The sequence below is a fragment of the Garra rufa genome, chromosome 17 (assembly GCF_049309525.1).
Source record: "Garra rufa chromosome 17, GarRuf1.0, whole genome shotgun sequence".
Lineage (NCBI taxonomy): Eukaryota > Metazoa > Chordata > Actinopteri > Cypriniformes > Cyprinidae > Garra > Garra rufa.
Genome location: NC_133377.1, coordinates 38,000,445 through 38,012,810, shown reverse-complemented (window position 1 = coordinate 38,012,810; position 12,366 = coordinate 38,000,445).

The window sequence follows — 12,366 nt, the reverse complement described above, 5'->3', positions numbered from 1 at the left end:
AGGTTCAGTGAACAGCATTTATTTGAAATAGAAATCTTTTGTAACATTATGCATGTCTTGACTGTCACTTTTGATCAATTTAATGCATTCTTGCCGAATAAAAGCATTAATTTCCGTTAAAAAAACCTCACATTACTGACCCGAAACTTTTTAATAGTAGTTTAAAACGGGAACAAAGTTATAATAGATGATATTTCATCAGCGGTGTGTTTCTTTGGAGGGATTTTAATAGTGTGAAGCGGACTTGTATTTTTCACAGTCGGTGGCAAGGCGCCACGTACAGAGTGATCAGTCACATGACATTTATGACTTTGCAAAAAAGGCCAAAAAAATTATTTCTGGAACCGCCGTCCAGGCTGTGCACTTCAGGGCCAAACGAGCAATTGCTATTGTGATGGATGGGAATGCCTAATGGATATTTTCCAGGTATATTAGTGCTCTCTGGAAGAAAGGCTACCTGTCAGAAGACCAAACAGAAGCCATGTTCGAGGACCACAGAAAATGTCAAGACCTCCATTTTGCTGTTGCCTCGAACCTTCTTGCAGAATCTGTTCCCGCCTCCATGTTTCATCATGGAAATCTCTCTGTCACGGGGTGCTCCATAGAGTCATTTCCTATACACTCTTAAAAATAAAGGTGCTTCATAGGACTACCTTTTTTGTCTAAATGGTTCCATAAACACCTTTTAACGTCTGAAGAGCCTTTCTGTTTTACAAAAGGTTCTTTGTGGCGAAAGAAGGTTCTTCAGGTTATAAAAGGGTAAGAAAAAGATGGTTCTTTAAAGAACCTTTGACTGAATAGTTCCTTGTGGAATCAAAAATGGACCGCTGTGAAGAACCTTTTAAAGCACCTTTATTTTTAAGAGTGTAATCTGAGATCTGGAGCGTCACTTCAACTCAAGACCTGCAGCGTGCCCATAAAGACGCATTTCTTTGTGGAGGAAATACAGAAGTAGACGGAAGGCCCACAAGTAAGCATTCGCTCAACGTTTAGTTTCCACAGCAACAATAATTAAACTAATGAATAGGATTGAAGTAAGAGGTTGTGATTATGATTAAGGTCACTTCAAACAATATGACAGCAGCCTTATTCACAGGCCGCAGTGTTTTCATTGTTGGCAGAATGGCTTACGGAGAGTGATAGCATTGCGTGTCATTACACATGTACGGGGTCAGTCAGTAATGTCAATTATGGTCTGGTGTCAGTCGCATTATAAATTATACTAATGATAATGCCCAGTGCAAATGATTACAGTTGCTGTAACACAAGCAGTATGCAGAAGCATTAGGGATGCTTGCATTCTATGCAGTGCTGGAAAATATCAGAAGAATACAATCAGAGTTATATAAAAAAAATGTCCTGGCTCTTTGCAGCTTTATCATGGCAGTGAATGGCTGTTGAGATTTTGAAGTCCAATAAAGTGCATCCATCCATCATAAGTGCTCCACACGGCTCCAGGGGGTTAATAAAGGCCCTCTGAAGTGAATTGATGTGTTTGTTCAGCAGAAGCTGGAGACTACAGTTTGTAAAGTTTTGAATATAGGTATTTTTGTTACACAAACATATCAACTGCTTCAGAAGGCCTTTATTAAAGGATCAGTTCACTTCCAGAACAAAAAATTACAGATAATTTACTCACCCCTTTGTCATCCAAGATGTTCATGTCTTTCTTTCTTCAGTCGTAAAGAAATAGTTTTTTGTGAGTGTACCCTGTGTACTCCGGTTCTCCTCCAACGTTAAAATTGCCCTACATCGCTGTTTTACTTTTTCTTTTTCTTTTTTTTTTTTTTTGTAAAGGCCGTTTGACCTTCTTTGCATGTTCACTTTGTAAACACTGGGTCGGTACTTCTGCAGCAATGTAGGATGATTTTGAATTTGGAGGAGACAATGAGATTTTTCAACCTACCCTATCTGTATTGACCAACAGTGCATAAATTGTCAATTTGTTTTAGAAAATAACCAATCGTTTCACTAGATAAGACCCTTCTTCCTCTGCTGGGATTGTTTAGAGCCCTTTGAAGCTGCATTTAAACTGCATTTTGGAAGTTCAAACTCGCAACACCATAGTCCATTATATGGAGAAAATTCCTCAAATGTTTTCCTCAAAAAACATAATTTCTTTAGACATGAACATCTTGGATGACAAGGGGGTGAGTAAATTATCTGTAAATTTCCTCTTTTTTTTTTAATGATGGATGAATGTAAAATTGAAAATCTCAACAGCCATTCACTGACATTATAAAGCTTGCCAGAACATTTTTTAATTTAATTTATGTATTCATCTGAAAGAAGAAAGTCATATACATCTTGGATGGCTTGAGCATGAGTAAATCGTGGGGTAATTTTCATTTTTTGGTAAACTATCCCTTTAATTTAAAGTACGAGGACCCTGAATAATCATTTCATAATAATAATATTTTAGTTTTAAAGTAACTGTTTTCTATTTCAATATATTTTAAAATGTAATTTATTCTTGTGATGAAATGCTGAATTTTTAGCATCATTACTCCAGCTTTTAGTGTCACATGATCCTTCAGAAATCATTCTAATATTTTTGTGGAAACAATGATAACATTTTTTTTCAGGATTCTTTGATGAATAGAAAAAACAACATTTTTGAAATATAAAGTTTATATAAACATTATAAATGTCTTTACTGTTTTTAATTTTTTTTTTAATTGTTAAAATTTAATGAATCCTTATCTTAATTGTTTCACAGCAGATATTGATTGGAAATTAAAGAGATAATTCAACCTATATTTAGTTATGGTTTACGGTTTATGGTTTAACCTTAACTTTTGCTAACAAACTTTTTTTTGGTGAAAAAGTTTTCAAACTTAATAAACTAATCTCAAGAATTATATAAACAATTGTGAGTTATTAAGTCAGAATTGTAAGTTTACAGTATGTTACGCAATTCGGAGTAAAAAGTAATAATTGTGACTTTATATTGCGCAATTCTAGCTTTTTAGCTCACAATTGCGAGTTTATATCTTGCAATTCTGGCTTAATTTCTTAGAATTGCAAGTTTATGTTTCTCAATTACGAGTTTATATATTAAATCTGAGAAAAACACATTTTAAAGACTTTTGCTAACAAACTTTTTTTGCTGCAAAATTTTTCTAACTTTATAAACTAACCTCAAGAATTATATAAATAATTGTGAGTTATGAAGTCAGAATTGTAAGATATAAATCCCCCCCCACCCAAAACTAGACTTTATAACTCACAATTGTGAGTTTACAGTATATCATGCAATTCAGAGATAAAAAAAGTAATTATTGTGACGTTATATCGCTCAATTCTAGCTTTATAACTCGCAATTGCGAGTTTATGTCTTGCGATTCTGGCTTCATTTCTCAGAATTGAAAGTTTATATCTCTCAGTTTCGAGTTTGTGTGTCAAATCTGAGAAAAAAGTCGCAATTGTGAGATGAGCTATAAATCAGAACTGTTTTTAGTTTTATTTTTTGATCGATCTCTATTCCAGAATTACAGACAAACTGCATTACAATCATTTCCCAAAATGTAATTTCTGTGGAATTTTAATGAAGTGTTAAAAGAAAGAAGACACTGTACTAGGCACATAAAGCTCACTGTTTGTGTATTATCATCATTATTTTTATTAATAAATCTTACTAACCCCAAACTATAATGTGTTTCACTATCAAAAGTACAAGTGCATCTAATCAGGTTCATTTATTTTTTTATCACTCTAATATCTCAAAGCAGGTCTTGATTTCTTTGTATAATAAAATGAAGAATGGTATGTCAAATGTAAAAAATTGTAAAATGTCATAAAAAGTTATGTTTTTAAATACAGTAAAAAAAAATCTAAAATAAAAACAATAGTGCAAAACTTGTATGGACCATTTTTAATGGTGCCTTATTTTTTGTTGCAGATTCTGCAATTCGTCAAACATCTCCTTTGCATTCCACGGAAGAAAGAAAATCTTCTTGGAACAACACAAGGGTGAGTAAACACTGACAACATGTTCATTTTTGGAGGAAATATCTGCTCGAGACCACAATCGTAATACCTCGCTGCCAACTTTTCGTTTACCAACGCAGTATACAAATGCGGTTTATCGCTCAACCAGCATGACTCAAACCTCCTTTGGCCTAGTTACACGGCACCAATAACCTGTGACAGATTTGAGGTCTAATCGAGTTTAAACTCGCTGCTCGCCCAACAATGCATCTCCTTCAACCACCCACACAAACTTCCGCTCTTACACACTCAGTTGGCCGCTGCAGATAAACATTGGCAGGGCTGGCCGAACCAGGCTGGCCATGCAGACAGGACTGCAACAGGCCAGGCAAGCACCCATAAATTAGGGTGTGCAAGCAGAAGTAATAGTGCAAGCAAAACGACTCATTAACTTTGATAGCAGGGGGTTTCTGATTGCACCAGTGCAGTACTGCGTCCCACCGCTGGGTGGCAAGTGTCACTGACATGTGTCCTCCAGCGGACATGTTTTGAAGGACAATAAGAGCAGGGGGAAAAAAAGTTGAGTGGTGTAATAGAGCCTGCGTCTATGAAATAATGGCGAGCCGTGGGATCGGCCGGGCTGCTCGATGAGAAATAATCCTAACTGGTTTGTAGTCAATTTCTTAAATGAGGGAGCCGTAATGAACTTGCGATTAGCCATTAAACAAGACCAATGCATTATTTTCCAAGCCGAAGCTGCTGAATTAGAGTGTAAAAATCCTCCCTAAGATGGCTTCCCCAGAATAATTGGTATGGTACAAACCACATTCTTGTTGTGCTGATGCAAGAGTTTGCAAAAAGATTTGTTTAATTATTTACTTTAGCTTCAAGCGTTACATATAGCGCTCTGAAAATGACTACTGACACACTGGTGCACGGTGCAAATTTAAGCAACGTCCTCTCCTTCGGTATGTTTCTACGCTGGCTTGCTCTCGTTCACTCGGCCTTAAGGGATTTAAAGAGTTTCTAATGCACTTTTAACATATCCACTAAAGATGCATTGGTTTGCTGAGTTACACAGCATTGTTCATTCTAGTACGGTCTGTGATAAATCCTTCCCTCGCTACCAGCATCTACAGCTGCACTCGCTCTTACATCAAGGTCAGAAGGAACATGTTCGTCTGAGGGTGAGATTGAAAGAGAGGGAATTAAAAAATAGTTTGGCCTGGTGTCTTCGTAAATGAGTCATATACCTTAAAGGCATAGTTCAGCCACAAATGAAAATGGCAGTGGGGAAACAAAAGGAGACATTTTGAAGACGAATTTACAGTAGTGCTTCTTTCCATGCAATTACGGTGAAGAGGAATAGAAGATTTTTAGAGAATAATGACTTAAAGCTAATGTATGACTACAAGAGTCCACTTTCAAGATGGTTTTGAAAGCATTTCTGCTTATCCGTTATAGATTATTGGAGTGTTTTAAAGGGAAATAATATTTCAGTCTTTCAAATTGATGCTTAATGGTTAAAGGATTAATCATGGGTGAAAACATGCATGGTTTGCTTGCAGATTTAGTCACATTACTGCATTAAAGAAAAACAACTGGCTGTATTGCACTTTTATTTGAGCAGAATATCTTAATTGTTTGGCAGGGTTTTCAGTTTATTAGCGCTTTTTCTGTAACGTAGAGAGAGTGCATGGTCATGGTTGCCAGGTTGGGAAGATTAAAGGATTAGTTCATTTTCAGAATAAAAATTTCCTGATAATTTACTCACCCCTGTGTCATACAAGATATTCATGTCTTTCTTATTTAAGTCGAGAAGAATTTTTTTTTTTTTTTTTTGAGGATAACATTCCAGGATTTTTCTCCATATAGTGGACTTCAGTGGGAGCCAACAGGTTGAAGGTCCAAATCGCAGTTTTAATGCAGCTTCAAATGGCTCTACTCAATTGTAGCTGAGGAATAAGGGTCTTATCTAGCAAAACGATTGGAAAACCATCCCCCCCCCCCCCCAAAAAAAAACTCACTAATGCTTGACTTCATGCATTACATGCATGGTCACACTGGAAAGGTCAAGTGTGAAAGTACCGAACCAGTGTTTACAAAGTGAACGGTGAATGTGCAAAGAAATCAAAAGGTAAAACAACGAAGTCGGAAAGTTCCATTTTGAACACAGACATTAAATGTGACGTTTTCAACGTAATGCGTGAAGTCACGGATGCACAAGTGCAAGACAAGCATTTGTGAGTATAAAATATTATTATTATTTTTTTTTTTTTGTAGCTCATTTCACTAGATAACTTTTTTTAATTTTGACAGAAAATGTTGAGTTAGTCATAGTCTTTTGACTAAAATGCCATTTAGTTTTTAGTCATATTTTAGTAATCAATTTTTGTTTTAGTTGACTAAATATAAGATTTTAGTTGACTAATCTACAGTAGATTTAGTCGGCTAAAATCTAATAGGTTTAGTTATAGTGTTAATTTCGTCAGACGAGACGAGACGAAATATGTTCGTCAACGACCTTTTTTTTCATGACTAAGACGAGACGATGACAAGACTGCACCACTGTCCAAAAACGCTGACTAAGACTAAATTAACATGCCTTATTGTTGACGAAAAAAGACGAGACGAAAATGTTTTGCATAAAATAAAAACTAAGATAAAATCTCTCTTCATTTTCGTCTACAATCGTCTCTGCTTTTTCATCAGCTGTTACGGCTTTAAAATATTCAAACTGCGCTTTGCCGCGCTGGCTGGCGCTGAGCCAGAGACGGACGAGCTCTGCACTTGTCATTTAATCACAACTATGCAGTGTTTTTAACCACATAACGCTTATTTTAGGTTTCAGACATTTAAATACACAAGTACTAGTAAAAGGAGACATTTAGAGTTTGTAAAATACACACATAGGTCTATGGAAGCAGCAAATAACAATCTATTCAAATATAATTTGCCGATGTGTTTTATTCATATCACATACATAGGCTTAGTAACTAAAAAGTTCACTCTATTCCTCTTCTAGTTCACCAGCCACTTACTTGCATGTATTTCGGGAGAAACGGATGAATGTATATGTGCTGTAAATACGGCTGACAGGACTCTCTGAACAGCAGCGCGAACAAACATGGCCGCGCCCATCTCACGTTACAGATTACGATCCAGATCATTTATATAGGGTTTTAAACGACGAAACATACTAATTCACACATATTTGTGAATCGGAATATTAGATAGTTCATAGCATGGTAAGCAAGTGTGTGAGTATTCTGGATAAAAAAGGAAAAACGAAATAAAAGCGATCTATCTGTCATACAGTGTTATTGTGTCTGTGTTGTGTCACGTGACAAGCTTGATGCGTCGCCATGGAAACAATAAGGAGGAACGTTCTAAAATAATGGTCGCTTAAAAAAAAAAAAACTCACTCTCAGGGGTCCGCTAGAATATTTTAAACTCACCATTGAAAGGGTTAATCATTTGTGAATGTGTCTCCTAAATCAGAAATTGAAAACCAGACACGTTTAACATTTGCATTCAACAAAAATCATTCAACAAGTGTATTTTGTCAGGTAATTATGACATTTAACCAATGTTTGAGATATGTGAAACACTTTTTTTACTGAAATGTGTATCAGTAATAATCTCAGTAATAATGTGTTATTTTAAAAAAAGACTACAATTTTTTGACTAAACCTAGACTAAAATATATTGAGTTCTTTTTTGACTAAAACTAGACTAAAATGACGAGACTTTTAGTTGACTAAAACTTGACTAAGATACCTTGAGTTTTCTTTTGACTAAAACTAGACTAAAATGACGAGACTTTTAGTCGACTAAAACTTGACTAACAAAAAAAGATATGTGAATGACTAAATATGACTAAAACTAACAAGGACATTTGGCACAAGACTAAGACTAAGACTAAATTAAAAATAGGTGACGAAATTAACACTATTTAGTTACAATGTAATGCATTTATTAAGCATTTCTATAAAATGTATAGGTTTGATATTGATGTTTTATCATGATAGACACAGATTTAAATGCTGTGACAGGCAACATGCCTTATTATATATTAAAATCACATGAAACCACTTCTCATTAAGAAACAAGAACATTGTCTTCTTTTCAAAGAAATACCAGTGGTTATATAGCCTAATTATGCATTCTTTGTAACAACTTGTTTACCACTTTCTTCATTCTTTCAAACAGCATATTTAATTATATAAATAAATTCAAATTATTCTTTATTAGGGCTACTAAAGTGATTCTTACTTTTGTTCCTTGATTAACATCAGTGCCACAGACAATAGCAACTAAATTAGGCTGCTGTCCCTTTAAAACCAAATGCACATACAATGTACTGATATGTCCGAAACTGACAATTCAACATAATTTTTTGTTGCTGCGTGAGAGGCGCTGTTTGGGTGTCTGCACTCAGAAAAGCAGACTGAATTAAGTTCTCTTTTGCGCTGTCAAATTTATCCATCTACTCTTCTCTTTCTCCCAGATATTGACATTTTTGAACGTTTTATGAGACGTGCAGCAAATATATGCCAGCTGGATAGATCAATGTTACAGTTTAAATGTAGGCATGTAACATCTTAACCACACAGCAGATTCATTCTGAATGAATCTCTTTCCAAAATGTCTCTGCCTAACATTTTTATCTTGTTTTTATTCACTGACAAAAGTGTCAATAAATTTTCATCATAGTTTTTGTCATTCAAAGTGAGTTTTTGTCTCATTTTCATCTGTAAAACATTTTTTCGAAACAAATTATGACAAAATATTTGTCAACAAAATTAACACTGGTAGAGCTGTATTGAAGCTTCACTTTGGACCTTCAATCAAATAGGGGAAAAAAATCCTGGAATGTTTTCCTCAAAAAACCTTAATTGTTTTCGTCTGAAAAAAGAAAGACATGAACTTCTTAGGAAAGGAAGGGAAAGGAAAGGAAAGGAGGTGAAGTGAGGCCAAGTATGGTGACCCATACTAGGAATTTGTGCTCTGCATTAAACCCATCCAAGTGCACACACACACACCGTGAACCCCGGAGCAGTGGGCAGCCATTGCTGCGGCGCCCGGGGAGCAGTTGAGGGTACGGTGCCTTGCTCAAGGGACTCACCTCAGTCGGGGTTATTCACCTTCCCCACCGACAATCCCTGCCGGACCTGAGACTCGAACCTGCAACCTTTGGGTTACAAGTCCGACTCTCTAACCATTAGGCCACGGCTGCCCTTGGATGACAGGGGTGAGTAAATTATCAGGAAATTTTTATTTTAAAGTGAACTAATCCTTTATCAATTTAGGAAAAACAAAAGCTTTAATTAGGGGAATTTAACTGTTGCAACATGGCAACCGCAACCATAAAAGCTTGTTACCAATAAAAACTAATGCAAATGGCAAATTAAAATGAAACATTTTCAGGATAAAGACCAGTGAGCAAACATTACACACAATTATGCTTAATAAATCAAGAGAAGCTGAATATGTTTTATTGTGCAGCCCTACCTTGACATTTCTTTGTAATTATTTGTAACATTTATTTAGTGAAAATGGTTTCAAAGTAAACCCCACACCATTTTTGCAGTGTAATTGCATGGAAAATAATCTTCAAAATATTTCCAAGAAAGAAGTCAGTCAGTCATATGGTGAATAAATGACACTTTCATTTTTTTACCGAGTGAAATATTCCTTTAACTGTGGATTTAAAAAGCTTCACCTGGAGGCCGAGGAGATGATTCACGTCCTGTGAATGTATTTTCAGTTGTTTGTATTTATTCATGTGGGATACGGCACACACTATCTGATTTTCTAGTGCGTGTCCTGCTAAGCCAAACTGAATTAATTTTTTCCCTTATGTTGTTTTACGTGTGTTTATTTCTCAGTCCCTTCTTTCCACCTCCATGCACATGTTTGTAAAGTTTCTCTCTGCCTTCCTCTACCTGTCTCAGTGCATTCGTCACATTGACTTTACATTCACACTGAGCTGCTTTTGTTCACATTTCCACCTCGGCTTCTGCTTTTGGCAGAATCGTGTTAATAAACTGCGATCTTCTCCTCCTGCTCATCCAAAAAACGATGAACACACAGCAGCAGCGGCAGAGGGAGAGATGGAGATGTAGTGGAGCGTAACACATCGAGTCGTCCTGTGGCCCGCAGCAACACTCGTCACACTACCCACTGCCAAAGCACATGATGGCTCTCGAAAACGGCTCCACTGCCTCTCCGGCTCGTCCTGTTCGCTGCTGCTGTACATCATCTCTGTCCTGCTTTGTTATTGTTATTAAGAAAGTTTGCGCTGGGCGCAGTGCTGTTGGGTGTCAAGAAAGTTTCAGGGTGTTGTGAGAAATTATTCTGAAAGTTAGTCTGGGGTAGTTTTCTTGACTGGCACGCAATTTGGAGGAAATGTTGTTAATAATAATAATACTCAAAGACGCTTGTTAATGAGTTCGTTCTCGCCAGAATTAAAATTTCCTGATAATTTACTCATCCCCATGTCATCCAAGATTTTCATGTCTGTCTTCAGTTGAAAAGAAATTAAGGTTTTTGAGGAAAACATTCCAGGATTTTTCTTCATAAGTTCACTTCCAGAAATGTAAATGTACAGATAATTTACTCACCCCCTTGTCATCCAAGATGTTAATGTCTTTCTTTCTTCAGTCATAAAGAAATTGTTTTTTAAGGAAAACATTTCAGGATTTCTCTCCATATAGTGGACTTCTATGGTGCCCACAGGTCCAAAATGCAGTTTAAATGCAGCTTCAAAGGGCTCTAAACGATCCCAGCTGAGGAAGAAGGGTCTTATCTAGTGAAATGATTGGTTATTTTCTAAAAAAAAAAGACAATTTATATACTTTTTAACCTCAAATACTCTTTTAGTCTAGCTCTGTGTATTCTGGTTCAAGACAGTTAGGGTATGTCGACAAACTCCGATCTCGTTTTCTCCCTTTACAAAACGCCCCTTTGAAGTTGGAGAAGAAAATGAGAGGGGAGTTTGTCAACATACCTTAACTGTTTTTTAACAGGAATACACAGAGCGTATTTGAAATTTATCTAAATTCAACTGTTTTTTTTTTTGTTTTTTTTAATAGAAAATAACCAATCGTTTTTCTATAAGAGACCCTAATTCCTCGGGTGGGATCGTTTAGAGCCTTTTCAAGCTGCATTATAGAAGTTCAATTTTTAGTTCAGTTTTTAATGTCTGTATAGTTTTCATTGATTTTTATTTCAGATTTAGTTTTAGTTATTTTAGTATCAAGCTAAACAAATTGAAATGGGACATGTTGCATGGGCAACTAGCTAAAATAAAATAATTTTTTAATAATAAATTTATGTTTTTAAATTTAGGTTTTTGTTTATGGGATTTCAACAAAAGTGTTCCTGATTGTCTTTATCATTATATTATTTTTTCCAGAATTAGAATGATTAAACGTTATTAAAAGTTAAAGGTGACCTATTATGCCACTTTTTACCAGATGTAAAATAAGTCTCTGATGTCCCCAGAGTGTGTATGCGAAGTTTTATCTCAAAGTACCAGATAGCTAATTTTTATAGTTTGTTAAAATTGCCACTTTTAGAGTATGAGCACTTTTTTGTCTCTCTAAATGCAAATGAGCTGGTGCTCCCAGCCCCCTTTTCAGAAGAGGGTGGAGCTTCAAGAACAGGCTAAATAAAAACAAGAAAATCTCATGCGCTATTTGTGTGTATGTATGTATGTATCACAAACTTTATAAGTCCCACTTGTGATTATGAGCTCGACAGATTCAATCGGTCAACTTCACATTGCTTTCATATGCAATTTTTAACTACCACACTCATATTTGCGATCATTCTTGTAGCAAGTGAAGGCAGCATCAGTGAAAACAGGCAGAGACAATGGTAGCTTTAGCAACATTAGCCTTACAGCGTGCCAAGAAACACTTTCATAAAGGCAATTTGGAGAACAAATGCAAATAAATATAACTTACTTTGTCTGGAGCTGAAGTTCGTCCACAAAGCATTGATATTGATCCCTCTTCTAGAATCAGCCTTTTGAGCTGATTTTCGTTTGTGAGGCAGTCCGGCGTAAAATGATTATCACGAATATAGGACTTTACACTTTTTTTTGTGTGTATGGAAATTTCCTACAGAAATGAAATTTAACCACAGTGTCTTCAGCGGCTCAGATAAAGGGTGTCTATGGAGACTCCTATGTTCGTTGGTGCATCCCAAAACACAACACTTGTAATGCCTCCTTGACGCTGACATTGTTTATCTCCAGTAGCTACAACAAGAAAACAGTAATGGCGGACTGCTGCTTCTCACTAAAAGCCATGTCTATGCCAATAAAACAGAGATTGTCACTAATGGGCGGGATTTCTCTCTGCGATGACGTGTACATGGGGAGAAATCTAGAATCACGTATTTTGAGAGACTGTTTATGATTTATTG